The 21,454-nt window shown below is 37.4% G+C and overlaps 1 protein-coding gene across 1 annotated transcript in view; it reads right to left on the reverse strand.

Annotated features, from left to right (window-relative positions):
* Positions 1–6,941: 6,941 nt before the first annotated feature.
* The window catches only part of LOC143304175 (uncharacterized), a 112,086-nt gene continuing 97,573 nt past the window's right edge, over positions 6,942–21,454 (reverse strand). Inside the window, exon 8 of the mRNA XM_076626544.1 lies at positions 6,942–21,454. The gene's annotated coding sequence lies outside the window, so the exon portion shown is untranslated.

A 21,454-nucleotide genomic window follows, 5' to 3' on the forward strand; every position in this document is an offset into this window, starting at 1 on the left:
ATACATTACAACGTCATCCCATATAACGTAATACGGTATAACGTCATACCATACAACCTATTTACGTTATAACGTCATACCATATAACGTATTACGTGATAACGTCATCCCATATAACGTAACACGTTATAACGTCGTCCCATTTAACGTAATACGTTACAACGTCATCCCATTTAACGTAATACGATACAACGTCATACCATATAACGTAATACGTTATAACGTCATCCCATATAACGTAATACGGTATAACGTCATACCATATAACGTAATATGTTATAACGTCATACCATATAACGTAATACGTTATAACGTCATCCCATATAACGTAATACGTTATAGCGTCATACCATATAACGTAATACATTACAACGTCATCCCATTTAACGTAATACGTTACAACGTCATCCCATATAACGTAATACGTTATAACGTCGTCCCATTTAACGTAATACGTTACAACGTCATCCCATTTAACGTAATACGTTACAACGTCATCCCATATAACGTAATACGTTATAACGTCATCCCATATAACGTAATACGTTATAACGTCATCCCATATAACGTAATACGGTATAACGTCATACCATATAACCTATTTACGTTATAACGTCATACCATATAACGTATTACGTGATAACGGCATCCCATATAACGTAATACGTTATTACGTCATCCCATATAACGTAACACGTTATAACGTCGTCCCATTTAACGTAATACGTTACAACGTCATCCCATTTAACGTAATACGTTACAACGTCATACCATATAACGTAATACGTTATAACGTCATCCCATATAACGTAACACGTTATAACGTCGTCCCATTTAACGTAATACGTTACAACGTCATCCCATTTAACGTAATACGTTACAACGTCATACCATATAACGTAATACGTTACAAATTCATCCCATTTAACGTAATACGTTATAACGTCGTCCCATATAATGTAATACGTTATTACCTCATCCCATATAACGTAACACGTTATAACGTCGTCCCATTTAACGTAATACGTTACAACGTCATCCCATTTAACGTAATACGTTACAACGTCATCCCATATAACGTAATACGTTATAACGTCATCCCATATAACGTAATACGGTATACCGTCATAGCATATAACCTATTTACGTTATGACGTCATACCATATAACGTATTATGTGATAACGTCATCCCATATTACGTAATACGTTATTACGTCATCCCATATAACGTAATACGGTATAACGTCGTTCCATATAACGTAATACGTTATAACGTAGTCCCATATGACGTAATACGTTATAACGTCATCCCATATAACGTAATACATTACAACGTAATCCCATTTAACGTAATACGTTACAACGTCATCCCATATAACGTAATACGTTATAACGTCTTCCCATATAACGCAATACGTTATAACGTCGTCCCATATAACGTAATACGTTATAACGTCGTCCCATATAACGTAATACGTTATAACGAAATCCCATATAACGTAATACGTTATAACGTCATCCCATATAACGTAATACGGTATAACGTCATACCATACAACCTATTTACGTTATAACGTCATACCATATAACGTATTACGTGATAACGGCATCCCATATAACGTAATACGTTATTACGTCATCCCATATAACGTAACACGTTATAACGTCGTCCCATATAACGTAATACGTTACAGCGTCATCCCATTTAACGTAATACGTTACAGCGTCATACCATATAACGTAATACGTTATAACGTCATCCCATATAACGTAATACGGTATAACGTCATACCATATAACGTAATATGTTACAACGTCATACCATATAACGTAATAAGTTATAACGTCATCCCATATAACGTAATACGTTATAACGTCATACCATATAACGTAATACGTTATAACGTCCTCCCATATAACGTAATACGGTATAACATCATACCATATAACCTATTACGTTACAACGTCATACCATATAACCTATTTCGTTAAAACGTCTTCCCATATAACGTAATACGTTATAACGTCATACCATATAACGTAATACGTTATAATGTCATACCATTCAACCTATTACGTTATAACGTCATACCATATAGCGTAATACGGTATAACGTCATACATTATAACGTAATACGTTATAACGTACTCCCATATAACGAAATACGTTATAACGTCATCCCATATAACGTAATACGTTATAACGTCATCCCATATAACGCAATACGTTATAACGTCGTCCCATATAACGTAATACGTTATAACGTAGTCCCATATAACGTAATACGTTATAACCTCATCCCATATAACGTAATACGTTATAACGTCATCCCATATAACGTAATACGGTAAAACGTCATACCATATAACCTATTTACGTTATAACGTCATACCATATAACGTATTACGTGATAACGGCATCCCATATAACGTAATACGTTATTACGTCATCCCATATAACGTAACACGTTATAACGTCGTCCCATTTAACGTAATACGTTACAACGTCATCCCATTTAACGTAATACGATACAACGTCATACCATATAACGTAATACGTTATAACGTCATCCCATATAACGTAATACGGTATAACGTCATACCATATAACGTAATATGTTATAACGTCATACCATATAACGTAATACGTTATAACGTCATCCCATATAACGTAATACGTTATAGCGTCATACCATATAACGTAATACATTACAACGTCATCCCATTTAACGTAATACGTTACAACGTCATCCCATATAACGTAATACGTTATAACGTCGTCCCATTTAACGTAATACGTTACAACGTCATCCCATTTAACGTAATACGTTACAACGTCATCCCATATAACGTAATACGTTATAACGTCATCCCATATAACGTAATACGTTATAACGTCATCCCATATAACGTAATACGGTATAACGTCATACCATATAACCTATTTACGTTATAACGTCATACCATATAACGTATTACGTGATAACGGCATCCCATTTAACGTAATACGTTACAACGTCATCCCATTTAACGTAATACGTTACAACGTCATACCATATACCGTAATACGGTACTACGTCATCCCATATAACGTAATTCGTTATCACGTCATCCCATATAACGTAATACGGTATAACGTCGTTCCATATAACGTAATACGTTATAACGTCGTCCCATATAACGTAATACGTTATAACGTCATCCCATATAACGTAATACGGTATAACGTCGTTCCATATAACATAATACGTTATAACGTCGTCCCATATAACGTAATACGTTATAACGTCATCCCATATAACGTAACACGTTATAACGTCGTCCCATTTAACGTAATACGTTACAACGTCATCCCATTTAACGTAATACGTTACAACGTCATACCATATAACGTAATACGTTACAAATTCATCCCATTTAACGTAATACGTTATAACGTCGTCCCATATAATGTAATACGTTATTACCTCATCCCATATAACGTAACACGTTATAACGTCGTCCCATTTAACGTAATACGTTACAACGTCATCCCATTTAACGTAATACGTTACAACGTCATCCCATATAACGTAATACGTTATAACGTCATCCCATATAACGTAATACGGTATACCGTCATAGCATATAACCTATTTACGTTATGACGTCATACCATATAACGTATTATGTGATAACGTCATCCCATATTACGTAATACGTTATTACGTCATCCCATATAACGTAATACGGTATAACGTCGTTCCATATAACGTAATACGTTATAACGTCGTCCCATATGACGTAATACGTTATAACGTCATCCCATATAACGTAATACATTACAACGTCATCCCATTTAACGTAATACGTTACAACGTCATCCCATATAACGTAATACGTTATAACGTCATCCCATATAACGCAATACGTTATAACGTCGTCCCATATAACGTAATACGTTATAACGTAGTCCCATATAACGTAATACGTTATAACCTCATCCCATATAACGTAATACGTTATAACGTCATCCCATATAACGTAATACGGTATAACGTCATACCATATAACCTATTTACGTTATAACGTCATACCATATAACGTATTACGTGATAACGGCATCCCATATAACGTAATACGTTATTACGTCATCCCATATAACGTAACACGTTATAACGTCGTCCCATTTAACGTAATACGTTACAACGTCATCCCATTTAACGTAATACGATACAACGTCATACCATATAACGTAATACGTTATAACGTCATCCCATATAACGTAATACGGTATAACGTCATACCATATAACGTAATATGTTATAACGTCATACCATATAACGTAATACGTTATAACGTCATCCCATATAACGTAATACGTTATAGCGTCATACCATATAACGTAATACATTACAACGTCATCCCATTTAACGTAATACGTTACAACGTCATCCCATATAACGTAATACGTTATAACGTCGTCCCATTTAACGTAATACGTTACAACGTCATCCCATTTAACGTAATACGTTACAACGTCATCCCATATAACGTAATACGTTATAACGTCATCCCATATAACGTAATACGTTATAACGTCATCCCATATAACGTAATACGGTATAACGTCATACCATATAACCTATTTACGTTATAACGTCATACCATATAACGTATTACGTGATAACGGCATCCCATATAACGTAATACGTTATTACGTCATCCCATATAACGTAACACGTTATAACGTCGTCCCATTTAACGTAATACGTTACAACGTCATCCCATTTAACGTAATACGTTACAACGTCATACCATATAACGTAATACGTTATAACGTCATCCCATATAACGTAATACGTTATAACGTCATACCATATAACGTAATACGTTATAACGTCCTCCCATATAACGTAATACGGTATAACATCATACCATATAACCTATTACGTTACAACGTCATACCATATAACCTATTTCGTTAAAACGTCTTCCCATATATCGTAATACGTTATAACGTCATACCATATAACGTAATACGTTATAATGTCATACCATTCAACCTATTACGTTATAACGTCATACCATATAGCGTAATACGGTATAACGTCATACATTATAACGTAATACGTTATAACGTACTCCCATATAACGAAATACGTTATAACGTCATCCCATATAACGTAATACGTTATAACGTCATACCATATACCGTATTAATTAATAACGTCATCCCATATAACGTAATACGTTATTACGTCATCCCATATAACGTAATACGTTATAACGTCGTTCCATATAACGTAATACGTTATAACGTCGTCCCATATAACGTAATACGATATAACGTCATCCCATATAACGTAATACGTTATAACGTCATCCCATATAACGTAATACGGTATACCGTCATACCATATAACCTATTTACGTTATGACGTCATACCATATAACGTATTATGTGATAACGTCATCCCATATTACGTAATACGTTATTACGTCATCCCATATAACATAATACGTTATAACGTCGTCCCATTTAACGTAATACGTTACAAATTCATCCCATTTAACGTAATACGTTATAACGTCGTCCCATATAATGTAATACGTTATAACGTCAACCCATATAACGTAATACGTTATAACGTCATCCCATATAATGTAATACGTTATAACGTCGTCCCATATAACGTAATACGTTGTAACGTCATCCCGTATAACGTAATACGTTATAACGTCATCCCATATAACGTAATACGGTATAACGTCATACCATATAACCTATTTACGTTATAACGTCATACCATACGCTAGCGTTCCCTTTAACACGCCACTAAGTTCGACGGTTGAGTAGTGTAAAATGATCCGAATTCAATCGTCCATGAAAGAATACTAATTATCCATCAGTCAATGGTTAAACCTTATGTTTAATTTTTTTTAATTAAATTTTTACTGACTTTTTTGTGAGATTTTTCTGATTAAAATGAGGCCAAACACGATATAATTTATATCACATTTATATGTATATGTCGGAGATAAAAGGACACCGAAGCCTTCCCTTTGGAATTTGGGAAAACCCCTTAACACATTAATCTAGATTCTACTATAGCCGCAATTAAGCAATTGTCGTTATTCAATCCGATTGTATTTGTTCGAGATTTGTGATAATGAATTTGGGCTCGAGGCGACAATCAGTCGCCGAATGTAGCCGCGGTCAAGGGATGAACGCTCTCTCTAACAGAGTTATAGAGAAATTCTATAGCTCTCCTTAAAAGAAATAATTGTAGCGGCACTCGACAGTAAACATTCCAACGGTTTCTGTCCCGTGTCTCGCCACACGCAGACCCTATTCTCCGGCTAAAATGATTACCAGATGTCGATGCATCTCCACAGTACATGTTCAGCAAGCTTGAGAACCCGTTATAAATTTTAAGATTTAGTTTACTAAAGTCCTTCAAACAGACAAGCAGTTTTTGTCCCAACTACGTGAAGATAGGGGAAATGTATTTTTTTCACGAACGACGCTTCCCACTAGCAACTTTCCCTCAAGGGCGGCTAACATCCTTTTCTCGATACCAACATGGAAATTGACCAATTGACAGCAACGTCAATTTCCCTCACTTTCCGAACAAGGGCTTTTCTCGACGAATCCGATGACCTCGTGTCCTTAGACACACCCCATCACAGTTTTCCTCTGCAGCATCACCCTGACGGAAAGTCATTCTCTCTCGTGATGTCTCAGTAGCGAGTTACATAATGTCTTTACGCTTGGTGAATATTCTACGTTTTAACAAAAAGTTAGTGTTCTTTCACTCGCGGGGAGACACGATCGTATAGAAGCGCATCAACAGGAGTCGTAAATTCCTGTTACGATTGTTCAATCGACGCTGCGAGATGATCGAGCCCCTATTGCGTTTAGGCTAATAGAGGTGGTTAATTGAAGTGCACACTGCTGTAACGGGTTTTCAGTTGTGTTTTATTAAGACACTGTGTATACACTGAGTGGTGAATTAACAGCAACCGGGATACGGTTGGACTCGGTTAGAACGTAAGATCAGGGGATGAGAGGGCGAGAGCGTAAGCGCGAATCGTTGCTGCGAACTGAGACTTCCCGAGGTTGCTGACTGACTGACTGGCTGCCTGACTGACTCACTGACCGACTGCTGACTGACTGACTGGCTGCCTGACTGACTCACTGACCGACTGCTGACTGACTCCCTCTTAGTTTTCCCCGAAGGAAAGCTTGATGCCGATTGGTCGTGACCCCGCTAAAGAAGCAGGACATGAGGAATTTCTCACCAGTGTCCGGGGTGATTTTATTGCTGGGGAAAACCAGTCGTTTCTATCCTATGTTTATGTGTTGGGTTTTCTCGTTCGGTGACTACCTGCCTTTTCCGAGCCTTTTTTAATAGCATAACAAACTCAAGGATTTTGCTAATCCGGACATAAACCGAAATGCTTCTAGACAACTAGATTGCTCGACACACATCTGGAAACAATTTAGCTAGAAGGTGACGTTTTATGGCCGGTCATTGAGTTTATTGGGGGTCTGGAAGCAGGTAGGTGGGCCGCTGGCCGCCAGGTAGCGTTGGCTGGGGTTCCGCTGCTCCATGCGACGCAACAGTTAGTTTAGTCATACTTGTACCGTAGACAAGCAAGTTGAGTACAACTTGGACTTTGGAAGGAAGCGCATTTTGTTATTCCGCTGACCGCGGATTCGTTATTGAACGTAGGATTATTGTCATTAGCATCTCGAGTATCTAATTACTACGGCTACTTGTCAAATTCTGTAATAATCATATTTGTACTAGTAAATATCTTCTCTGTTACATAACAACAATGGCTAATACAAATGAAGATTCGTTACACGCACCTAACCCTAATCATAATGTGAACCCGAAATATATATGCCAGAAATAATATATATGTCGGAGATGAAAGGAAAGCCGAAGCCTTTCCTTGGAAATTTTGGGAATATCCTCTAGTACTTTAGTCTAGATTTTATTATAGCTGTAATTGTTCAAAATTTGTGATAGCGAGATTGGGTTCGAGGTGACAATTGGTCGCCAAACGTAGCCACGCTCACGAGATAAGCGTTTTGCCTAACGGAGGTCTGGAGTAGTTGTATGGGTTTTCCGAGAAGTGAGATTGTGGCGGCATGCGGCCTCGAGAGCGGGCGCTACGAAACTAAAGGAAGGATTAACAAGGCGAGGGCAACTAATAAATCCAATCAGTATAAAAAAAAATAATAAATGAAACCAGCTAACGGATTGAACGAGTTACGAACCAAACAAATAAACCGGGAAATAAGAATAACTACAAAAGGGGAAATAATTGAAACACCAGATATGCATGTATATATAAATATATTTTAATCAATCAACTTGGAGAGTTACATATAAATATAAACATATATGCTAGACATGTAATGAACTAGTAAATACTAGAGTTAATGCTTATAATACTATGCAACAAATACAATATTATCAATTTATGAAATATAAGTATATACGAAGTTAAGACTTAATAATCAAACGAATACATAAAACATACAATATTGTATTATTAAAGAAATAAAAGTTACATTGTCAGAAACATATATATATGTGTGCGCATTCTATTAAACAGATACATACTTGAAACTAGCCTACGTTCCGGTAAAGAATTATAAAATAAGAACTACGTTACGAAACATGCATGTCTGTATATATACATATATAAATTATATTAATGTATGCTCTTTCTACATTATTGATTCAAATCAACAATCTAAGATACATACTTAAAACTAGCCTACGTTCCGGTAAAGAGTTATAAAATAAGAACTACGCTACGAAACATGCATGTCTCTATACAAACATATAAAAATCTATATTCTAAACTACTACTAATCTATGTGCATTCTACAATCTAAGATACATATTTAAAACTAGCCTACATGCCGGTAAAACATTATAAAATAAGAATTTGATTATGAAACATGCATGTCTCTATATAAACATATAAATAATCTATTTTTCTAAACTACTACTAATCTATGTGCATTCTACAATCTAAGATACATACTTAAAACTAGCCTACATACCGGTAAAACATTATAAAATAAGAATTTGATTATGAAACATGCATGTCTCTATATAAACATATAAATAATCTATTTTTCTAAACTAAAACTACTATTAATAATCTACAAAAGAAATAGAACACACAACGCAACACTTGGGACTAAGCGACAACCTGTCGATAGCTCAAACGCTCAAAATAATTAACACCGCAACGATTCGAGGAATTGCATACAGAAATTCTATCATCAAACACAATTATGTAAACACACATTAAACGCACAATAATCTAGAAACAAAACCTTCAATACTATGTTGTCACAATACAAGATATATATGTATATATGAAATCAAATGATTGACACATAACCTCAAATACACAACACTATATCACTAAAGAATCTGAATGAAAATCACTTTGCCAGAAATATATACATATATACGTGTGCGTGTGCGTGTGCGTGTTCTATCTTATTAAAAGAAATTAATATAAAACAAATAATTAACATTTCATTTCGTATGAACACTATACGGGCAAGAGAAATAGGCATATAAATACGTATATACATATATATATATGTACGTGTGAGTGCATATGTTTTATATTATCGAATGCTCTATAAAATAAACTACTCGAAACAATAAATAACGCGATCAAAGAATTACAAAACATTAGCTATACTGAAGTAACACACAACATAAACATATATATATACGTATATTCACACGAGATATACTACTGTCACTTTAAAATAATGTTAATAAATAAATGTTCTGATTGCGGTAGAATAAGGAAAAACGAGCGACAGACGAAAATTTACTTCGATATCAAACAAAACTAAAGACCCGCCACTAAAACTTTACTGATGACATTTATGAGCAGCCATGTTGGATTTATACGCGTCATGGCGACAGGAATATTAGGGATTAATGGAAGTCAGGCGCGAGAAACAAATCATGAAAACACATTGTTAACACTTTTCGAGTAAAAATAGCAGGGTACCATACTTTAGAAGATGCGTATCGTCAAGCCGTTAAAGCAACACACGAATTGAGACAAATAACCGACAGAACGCGACCCCATCGACCGACACCCTCGAACTATTACAGACGCGATAACGCATGTCCCTCGAACACTAATAACAATATCAGAAACAACCGCCAAGATCGAAGATCAGTACCTCCATCGCAGAATTTTCCGAATACTAATAGACAAAATATCATGTGTAACTATTGTAAAAAACCCGGACATTTAGTGAAGGACTGTTACAAATTTAAAGCCCGAGTAGACGCCGGATTAATCGTACCCTACGCTTCGAGACCGTCGGGAAACCAAACACGTCCTTCGGGAGAATGGGGCGAGCCACGAGGGAACGATACGCCGAATCGCCCGAGAGTACAAGCGGCAATCAGACGACCGGCGCCGACGGCAACAAACAGGACGAGGGCAGCCACCCACGCGAGATCAACTCCACCACCCATAACGAGAGACGGAGCGAACGCAATGCCGACTATAAGATCGAACGAACAGCCACTAAATACTGTGGGGGAGTCATCCCACAACCAAACAAGGCCACAGACAGAGAATCCAGAATCTCAAGACAAAAGGGAAAGAGCGAAGCACAAGCAACCGGCGAAGGAAAATCATCAAGAGTTGAATTCAGATTCGGAAGGCGACCTCTCCGAATTATTTCAGTAAAATTTAACGATTCTCCAACGACCCCAACTGCACGAATAGTTTCCCCAAATCTAAAAACCAAGACGAGTTTATTGTTAGACTCTGGATCGGAAATCAATATTATCAAGAAACCTGCTTTACCCGATTCAGCCATCATCGACGAGAAAGAATCAATTGAAGTGCGAGGAATTACGGCAACGAGCCTGGTCTCCCTAGGGCAGACGGTAATACAGGTCGCGGGCCATCCGGTTATTTTTCACGTAGTCGATGATTCATTACTAATCGATCAAGACGGAATCTTAGGATCCGAATTTTTTGCAGGTTGTAAAGCTCGTTTAGATTATGAAGAAAAACATATCAAATGGGGAAATATTTATATTCCCTTCGACACTAAGGAGAAAATAATTATACCGAAGCGAAGTTCAATAACGTGTTCAATTAATATCGCTAATCCAGAGATAAAAGAGGGATTTATTCCAAGAATCGAGCCGAGCAAGGGAATCTATTTCGGAAATGCAGTTGTGAGGAATCATAAAGGAAAAGGCTATATAAGAGTAATAAATACTACTTCAAGAGATTACGAATTTACAACACCGACGATGGTAATTAAGCAATTTGAAAATCCCTCCCCGCTTCCTAGGACAGCGTGTAATACAGTTTTAAAATCGAAGGAAAGTAGATACGAAAAAATAAATGAGTTACTACGACTCGAACACTTGAACGAAGAAGAAAAGGAAAATGTAAAAAAAATTGATTCGTAACAATCAAGATAGATTTCATATTCCAAGAGATACATTGGAGGCAACTGAAGTTCTGGAACATAGAATAATTACCACAGATAATATACCAATTAATACCAAACAGTATCGATATCCGCCAATACATCGAGAAGAGATAAATCGACAGATTCAAGAATTGCTAGATACGGACGTAGTGGAACCATCAATATCTCCATATAACTCCCCGTTATGGATTGTGCCCAAAAAACCCGATTCGCAAGGAAATAAACGCTGGAGATTAGTTATCGATTATAGAAAATTGAACGATAAAACGATTGGCGATGCCTTCCCATTACCCAACATCACAGAAATATTGGATCAATTAGGAAGTGCAAAATATTTTTCCACGTTTGACTTAGCATCAGGCTTTCACCAGATCCGTATGTCGCAAGAGGACGCCCACAAAACGGCATTTTCGACACCATACGGACATTTTCAATTCAAAAGAATGCCCTTTGGATTAAAAAATGCCCCAGCAACATTTCAACGTTTAATGAACTCGGTATTATCGGGTCTGCAAGGAATAGAACTATTCGTCTATCTGGATGACATAGTGATTTATTCCAGATCTCTCCAGGAACACGAAATTAAATTTAATAAATTAATGGAAAGACCGAGGACAGCCAAATTACGATTACAACCCGATAAGTGTGAATTTTTACGGCATGAGGTGAATTATTTGGGACATATAATTAGTGAGGATGGCGTGAAACCCGATCCAAAAAAGGTCGAAGCCGTATCAAAATTTCCACGACCAAAGAAGGCGAAAAATATCAAACAATTTCTGGGCTAGCAGGATATTACAGAAGATTTATACCCGATTTCTCCAAGGTCGCGAAACCATTGACACAACTATTAAAGAAAGATACTCCCTTCAAATGGACGGAAAATCAAGAAGATGCATTCAATAATTTAAAAACAGCGTTAATGACGAAACCCATTCTACAATATCCAGACTTTTCTAAACCTTTTAACCTTACCACAGACGCATCAGGATATGCAATAAGCGGTGTACTGAGTCAAGGGCCAATCGGAAAGGATTTGCCGATTGCGTATGCCTCAAGACTATTAAATTCCGCCGAACAAAACTACTCTACTGTCACGGTGGTCGTGAGAACGCAACGAAAGGATGGTTATGCCTCACATACCTTGGTCAGCAAAATGATGGCTAAGCAGTAATAGAAACTGACAAGAGTACCGCTAAACAAAACGAACTAATCGCTACCCTGATTGAACAATTTGAAAGCCTAACTCACGAGTTTAGAAGCTTTAGAAACAGCACCGATCAAAACATTAAAAACATAAAAGAATTTGCGGAAACTAGCGATAGAAATCGCTCTAAAGAAATACGCGATCTTGCAAAAACCATGGAAATAAAATACGACACCGAGACTGACCAGTCGCAAATAAACGCCCATTTAGAAACCGCTGCTGATAACGTAACGGATGACGAAACTGACGGACCGAACACGTCACAAAGACCACGAGCCGCATCTAGCCGCGCCGCGATTAAACCAATAAACAACTACAACGAAGATCGAGGGCTCGAGGCAGATAAGGCCATACGAACTGTCGAGACACTACGTGGTCAAGATGACGTAGGCGTTGAAGATTTCATCTTATCGGTCCGCAAAGCAAGAGCTAGGTGCAAGGCAAGTGACAGAGAGCTATTATTAGATCTCATACTGATCGAAAAGATTACCGACAACGCGAAACGAAACATACGATATCTAAAAATCAACTCGTTCGAAGACTTATATTCATGCTTAAGACAACACGTATTAACACCAACAACTATTAGCAACTGTAGGGACAAATTAAAGAATTTAAAACAAGGGGCAACAGAAAGTGTACAATCTTTTAACTCCAGATTCCGACAACAGCTAAACGAATTAAATTATGCAGTCCAAAACGAAAACCGCACACCAACAGAACGACGCGTAGCTATAGATATTGAAGAACGCGAAGCACTTAAAACATATTTGCTCAACTTACGATACGAGATAGGACAGATGGTGGTATCTAGCGATCCAAAGAACCTGAACCTTGCCCAACAACTAGCAGCTGATAGAGAACAATGGTTACGAGATGCAAATCGTGTTGCCAACCGCCCAAAGAATCAATCTCACAACATTACATTAGTATCCAAGCGAACTACTACCGATTCACAGCCACAAACTTTTGCTCAGCTACCTAGCCGACCATTAGACAACCGCATGAAACCGAAGTGTCCAAAGTGTTTACGAATTGGACACACAGCCGAAAAATGCTACTCTCGAAATTTTCCATTCGCCAGCCAAGGAAAGATTCCACCTCGAGTAAACCAAACAACGGAGAACCCAGAGGAAGCTTACCTCGAGTTAACTGCACCACCACCGGAAGATTACTATCAATCGTACTGCAACGAAGAGACGGAGGAAGAGCCAGATTCCTCATCGATACCGGAGCAGGAATCAACCTTATAAAAGAAAAAGCCTCACTAAACGTCCAAACTTCTAACCCAAAAACCTTCCTAATGGGAAGTGACAAACATACCACTAACAAAATTTGCAATTTAACCATGCTCAAGAAAAATCATCAATTCTACGTAGTCCCTAACAACTTTCCCCTAATCGAAGATGGAATAATCGGACTCCCATTCCTTACAAAGTATCAATACAGCGTCACTAACAATAAACTAACCTTAGACGAAATTATATTACCATTCCAGGAAACCGATAGCAAGATAAGACCAGGCGAAACTCTAATCTCAGCCCAATACATCGAAGGAAAGCCCACAACAGTATGTTTCATCGACACTGGTAAGCAAATCTGTCACATTACAAACGAAATAGAGAAACCCGATAAACTAAGCCAAATTAATAAATTCGCACAAATAATACGTACCAAACATATTGATCCAGAACTTCGAGAACCCCTTGAGAAAATCCTCATCAATTACTTAGACGTTTTTAATATGGAAACAGACTCATTACCATGTACCAACTTGACAGAACATACAATCACACTCAAGACAGACAAACCTATAAACATCAAATCTTATAGACCGCCCGAATGTCATAAAAAGGAAATCGAGACTCAAATCAACGACATGTTAGACAAACAAATCATAGAACCATCGGACAGTCCATATAACGCACCAATTTGGGTAGTTCCAAAAAAATTAGATGCATCAGGCAAACAAAAATGGAGAATCGTTATAGATTTTAGAAAATTAAACGAGCAAACAGACCAAGACGCGTATCCTTTACCAAATTCGGACGAAATACTCGAGCACTTAGGCAAAGCTAAATTTTTCTCGGCCCTAGACCTCTCGTCAGGATTTCACCAGATACCTATGGAGCAAAATTCCAAAAAATATACTGCATTCTCAACCCCACAAGGTCACTTCCACTATAATCGCATGCCCTTCGGCCTTAAAAACGCACCGGCGACGTTTCAACGTATGATGGATACCGCGCTACGGGGGTTAATAGGAAATAACTGTTTCGTATACCTGGATGACATTATAATATTCGGGAGCACCACCCAAGAACATAACCGAAATCTAGCCATTATACTAGACAGACTACAAAATTTAGGATTAAAAATACAACCGGACAAATGCGAATTTTTGAAACCGGAATTAGAATACTTAGGACACGTAGTAACAAAGGAAGGAGTAAAACCTAATCCCAAAAAGATTCAAGCCGTGAAAGACTTTAAAACACCAAAGACCGCGACCCACATAAAGTCATTCTTAGGACTCGTTGGATACTATAGAAAATTTATACGTAATTTTTCTAAAATCGCAAAACCATTGACAGATCTCACAAAAAAGGACACTCCATTCTACTGGACCGATAGACAACAACTTGCATTTGACACACTAAAACAAAAACTCTGCAAAGCCCCTGTACTACAATATCCAGACTTTGACAAAACATTCACATTAACAACAGACGCAAGTAACGAAGGGTTAGGAGCAATACTCTCCCAAGACGGACATCCATGCTGTTATATATCCCGAACTTTGAACCCTCCTGAAAAGAATTATTCCACAACCGAGAAAGAGTTATTAGCAATAGTATGGTCAATCAAAAGACTAAGACAATACCTACTTGGTAGAAAATTTAAAATTCAAAGCGATCATCAAGCCTTGAAATGGTTAAAGAATGTTAAAGACCCCTCATCGAGACTCATGCGATGGCGTTTGAGACTCGAGGAGTACGATTATGAAATCGAATACAAAAAAGGAAAAGAAAATACAGCTGCAGATGCTCTATCCCGATTGTATCCTATCACTAATGAAGAAATCCAACCCAATGTAGAAAACCCGGACTATTATGACGAGTATATAGACTGGAAAATCAATATCACCCCAGCTCCGATAACCCAAAAACCTAACAGACCACACTTTAAACAAATTACAAAGACCGAACTGGGAGACTTTAACGAACAGCATTGGTTGCGTCAATTAACCAAACACTTTATTAAACACCGAACCGGACGCTTACAAATAGGAATAAACGACAATAGCTTCAGCACGTTAGAAAAGGTAAATATTCAACTCATGCTAACGTTTCTAACAACTAGATTCCCTCAAATTAAATTAATATTTGGACAAGATCCGCCAGTAGACTACGATAACGAACAAAAACAAACGATACTACGCGAAAATCGTAACGAATTAGTAGGACACTTAGGTATACACCGCACCGTGAAACGAATACAAGAGCACCATCACTGGACAAACCTAGAACAAGACGTTACAGAATTCATACAAAACTGCGAAACCTGCCAACGAGAAAAGCTAAATCGTATCAGGGCCAAGGAACAACCTATGATAACTGACACACCCCTTAATCCTAATGACAAAATCGCAATGGACATATTCGGACCTCTCACCAAAACCAAACGGGGCAATCAGTTTATCCTGTCTATCCAAGATCAATTAACCAAATATCTCATCCTCATACCCTTAAAAGACCAAACAGCCAACTCAATCATTAACGAACTTTTGGATCACTATGTGTACATATTTTCCGCACCAAAAAGTATTCTGACGGACATGGGACGAAATTTCGTATGTAAATTGATGGACACATTTGAAAGGGCTTTCAAAATCCGACACATAAAAACCACTTCTTTCCATCCACAATCTAACGGATCCCTTGAACGAACGCATGCCGTAGTAAAGGACCTTATTCGAACTTGTACGACCGACCGACAGAACGACTGGGATGAAAACTTAAAATTAATATGCATGGGATATAATACTTCAGTACATGAGACGACCGGACATACCCCATTCGAACTAACATTTGGACGACAAGCTAACATGCCATCCTCAATATCAACCACTCCTAGCCTAACCAGAGAACAATTGTTTAACCTCTGGAAAAATCGACACAACGCCTATACAGCTAAAGCAAGACGAGTTACCGAATCTAACAAAAAGCGATACCAGAGGGATCAAATGCGAAAAATTATTAAAACACAGACGATATTCCGAGTAAAAGATAAAGTATGGGTACATAACGATCACAAAACTAACAAGCTAGACCACGAATGGCTAGGACCTGCAGAAATCCTCTCATCCAATCCACCCACCTATCTTATCGAATATTCCAACGGTCACACGCAAAGAATCCACGGTAACAGGCTAAAACCCTACCTTTCAGGAAGAAGACCATAATATGGATCATCATAACACTCGAGTACATTAGAAGCGATCTAGAAGTAAAACCATTGAATTACGCCAACATATTCCTGGAACACATTGACAATTGCTATCTGTACAACGAACAAATAGATATCACCCTTATAGTAGGCCTTAACGATCCAATTGACCAAGTTAATAGATTACAACGCGTAATAGATTTAATAGACCGTCAATGTAAACCACCTTGCGCTTACATACCAGAAATAAGCAGCCTAAAATTTAAGTACAGAAATCTTCAAAACCTGACTCGGCAACTCAAATTATTATTGCGTTATAAAAGCAAACGCGGATTGCTCAATGTCATAGGCTCAGTATCCAAAACTTTATTCGGAACTCTCGACGAAAACGATTTAGAACTCATTAACAAGAACATCGATACATTATTTGATTCCAACAATAAAATAAAAACAATTCTTAGTAACCAAACCGCACTCATCAAACGCGTGCTAGACAATACCAAAACAAATCAACTTGAAAACTTAGCCAACGATATACACAAGATTGAAAACCACAATGAAAAAAACGAAATATTAGTCTCCCTATTAATTCAAACCGAATCTACCATATCAGAACTCCATATAAACATCGACGAAATTTTTAACACTGTTATGTTAGGGAAACAAGGAATCATAAACCCACAACAATTCTTAAAAACACTTGACCAAATAACGAGACAAAACTTTATGACTAACCATATCGAACCTTCAGTTCAAAACTTTCAACTAATTCTAGATCTAAGCAAACTAAAGGTATGGATAAGAGATAACAAACTTATATATACAATAACTGTGCCGCTTTTGGAAAACAATGAATGGAAAATAACTAAAATTTACCCGATACCTTCCAAACAAAACTCTGTATTCATTGCGCCTGTAATAGAAACTGATTTGATACTAACCGACTCAGAACAATACACCTTTGTCGATAGTCACTACTTAAACAAATATTGTAAACGAACGGCAATCATCCACATTTGTAAAAGAACTCAACCGAGTCACAATAGAATCAATTCACCTGAATGCAGATCAGAATTAATTACTAATCGACAGACGGTCAAAACTTGCCCGACTGCTGTCTTCAAGCTGGAAGAATTGACGTTCGTACCTTTGCAGACGGAAAACCATTATATTATTATTCCTGCGAAAAATGTACAAATCGACGTGTTATGTAAGACACATAAAATCCTAGAAATTAGACAACCAAGCTTAATTAGCAGTAAAACCGGGTGCATAATCACATACGATCATAATATTATGAAAATAGGAGGATCACATAAAAATATCTCTTACGAAACCAAATTTAAGAATAGCATATACAGCTTCGAAGAAACAGATGTTCCAATATTAGAGAAAATATTAGAAACAGCTCCAAAAGTAACTCACAATTTTAACCAATATAAAGCTAACCTCGACACATTACAAACACAAATCAGTACCCTGCAATTTGAGCGACGCATAAATTCATTGAAGAAATATGGCATATCCACACTACAAATATTAGGAATCATAGCCCTAGGACTAGGAACAATATATGTAATGTACAAATGTAAACTTTTCGAATGTCTACGCCGATCATTTCCTAAAAATGTACGTATCAAAATACTCTGCCCTACCGCTCGCGTAAACAGGATCGATCAAACATCAACAATACCAAGGACGGTCACCTTCCAAAATATCACCGAAGACGAAGATGAGGGGATCATTCAACTTAGAAGCCCCACCAGAGCCTTACGCTTTAGCGGAGCAAAGCGAAGCTAAGGAGGGGGGAATGTCACGGTGGTCGTGAGAACGCAACGAAAGGATGGTTATGCCTCACATACCTTGGTCAGCAAAATGATGGCTAAGCAGTAATAGAAACCCTATGTGACCGGCATCCAGCGATAGCCCCTCCACAGGAGCCGGGTCCTTGATATAAAAAAGTACCTCTCGAGTCGTTGTAAGAACATTCTTTTCTGTGCTGTTTGACCATTCTGTATCGTTACTCTGTCAGTGTTCAATAAATTTTCTAATAACAATCAAAATTTAAGTACGAATTTCTCACCTTGCGTGCGGAACGTGAAATTACCCCGAATCGACGTGACACTACCATAGAAAAGGAGTGTCTGGCAATTGTTTACAGCGCAATGCACTTCCGACCGTATCTTTACGGAAGAAAGTTTACTATCGTAACCGATCATAAACCTTTAGTGTGGATGCATTCTATCAAGGATCCTACTTCTAGAATTTGGAAATGGAAATTCAAATTATCGGATTTTGAATTTGATATTGTATACAAAGCAGGCAGAGCGAACGCAAACGCAGACGCATTATCTAGGAACCCTCCAGAAGTTTGTTTACCAATCAGAAAGAGAGAGGAAGTCTCACCGATTCGCTATCCTGTCCCAAAAAGATTCGAAATAGACACGTCAACGGAAGACTCTCCCGTATTCGAAGCCAAACCACGCGTCTTGCCTCAACCCAGTGATTCCAAAAACCAAGGAAAGGGTTTTACCCGAAAACATTTTACAATAGAAGAAACCCCCATAAAATATTTAGACCAAGCACTAACAGAAATCAATGTAAGTACAGACAGAGAAATAACCAATCGAGAAAAGGAAGACACGGACACGACAAGCGAAAAAGAAACCTCCACTGTGGTTCCAGAACTAATTCAACAACAAGAAAAGGACACGAGACCTACGATAATTGCGGAACTAAAAATTTCGGAAACCCGAGACTCAATTGCAAGAGTAAGTGACCATAAAGTAGTATTTATAGATATACACGGCAAACCGATAGATAAAGGAGCCTTAGAAATGAAGGAAACGGGAAAATTGCCTCGTTATGAAGATTTAATGTTAGAAAAAGCAAGATTGAATTACGATTCCGGAAAATACATTGTATCCCTACCGATAAAGGAAAATAGAAATATTCCAATAACACCAGACAATTTATTAAACTCGCTAAGATCTCTATTAGACGTAGTAAATGAAAAACAGTTAACTTCGTTTAGCATTAGCAAAGGAAACTTGGAGGAAATACCCTGGCGATATACAATCAGAAAATTAAAGGAAATATTTATGGAAAAAACCTTATCCATCACCATTTGCACTGGAGAAGTAATTACTCCACCTGTGGAAGCGCGGAACAACATAATACGAGAAAAACATGAATCAAGCGTAGCAGGGCACAAAGGAATTACCAAAACTTATCAAAGAATACGACAACACTACTATTGGGAAAATATGAAAAAGGAAATTCAAGATTACGTAAGAACATGTAAGGAATGTCAATTAAAGAAACTCACAAGAATAAAAGCAAAACAACCAATGGTACTTACAGACACACCAGGTAAAGCATTCGATAAAATTAGTATGGATATTGTAGGACCATTACCAAAAACTCAAAAGGGAAATGAATATATATTAACCATCCAAGATTTATTAACAAAATACTCAATTGGGATTCCACTAGGAGGAATCTCGTCAACCGAGATAGCGGACGCTTTTGTAAAGCGATTTATTTGTCGTTTCGGATCACCGAGAGCTATTCTCACTGATCAAGGAACGAACTTTACATCCTCACAAATGAAGAAAGTAGCAAAGAGATTCCGCATCAAACAATACACCACGACGGCATATCATCCACAAAGTAACGGTTCAATCGAAAGATCTCACCACGTACTGATTGAATATCTCAAATTATACATTGAAAATTCCAGAAATTGGGACGAATGGGTAGAATTAGCTATGTTTTCTTATAATACCTCTGTACACGAAGGAACGAAATTCTCCCCGCACGAATTAGTTTTTGGACATTTAGCCAGAGAACCTACTGGTGAAGTAATAATCGAAGAGAACATGGAACCAACATACGCAGAATATCTCGAAGACCTGTTCGATAAAATTAACACCGTACAACGAATGGCAAGAGAAAATTTAATAAAATCCAAACTAAGATCAAAAGAATATTACGACCGACGAATCAACCCCCAGGATTTTAAAGTAGGAGATTCGATATATTTACTAAAAGAACCCAGTAAAGGAAAATTCTCCGATCAATATACTGGACCATATAAAGTGCTAGAAATCCTGCAGAACCAAAACGTCAAGATTGAAGTAAAAGGGATTCCGCGAACAGTGCACTTAAACAAGCTAAAACTAGCGCATAATCGAAATAAACAATGAATAAAGTGATTTCAGTGGGCAACGTAGTGCAGTAGTGTATGTTGTAGTGCTGTTTGTCGAATAATACAGATATCGAACAC

The sequence above is a fragment of the Bombus vancouverensis genome, unplaced genomic scaffold, assembly GCF_051014615.1.
Source record: "Bombus vancouverensis nearcticus unplaced genomic scaffold, iyBomVanc1_principal scaffold0025, whole genome shotgun sequence".
In the NCBI taxonomy this organism is placed as follows: Eukaryota; Metazoa; Arthropoda; class Insecta; order Hymenoptera; family Apidae; genus Bombus; species Bombus vancouverensis.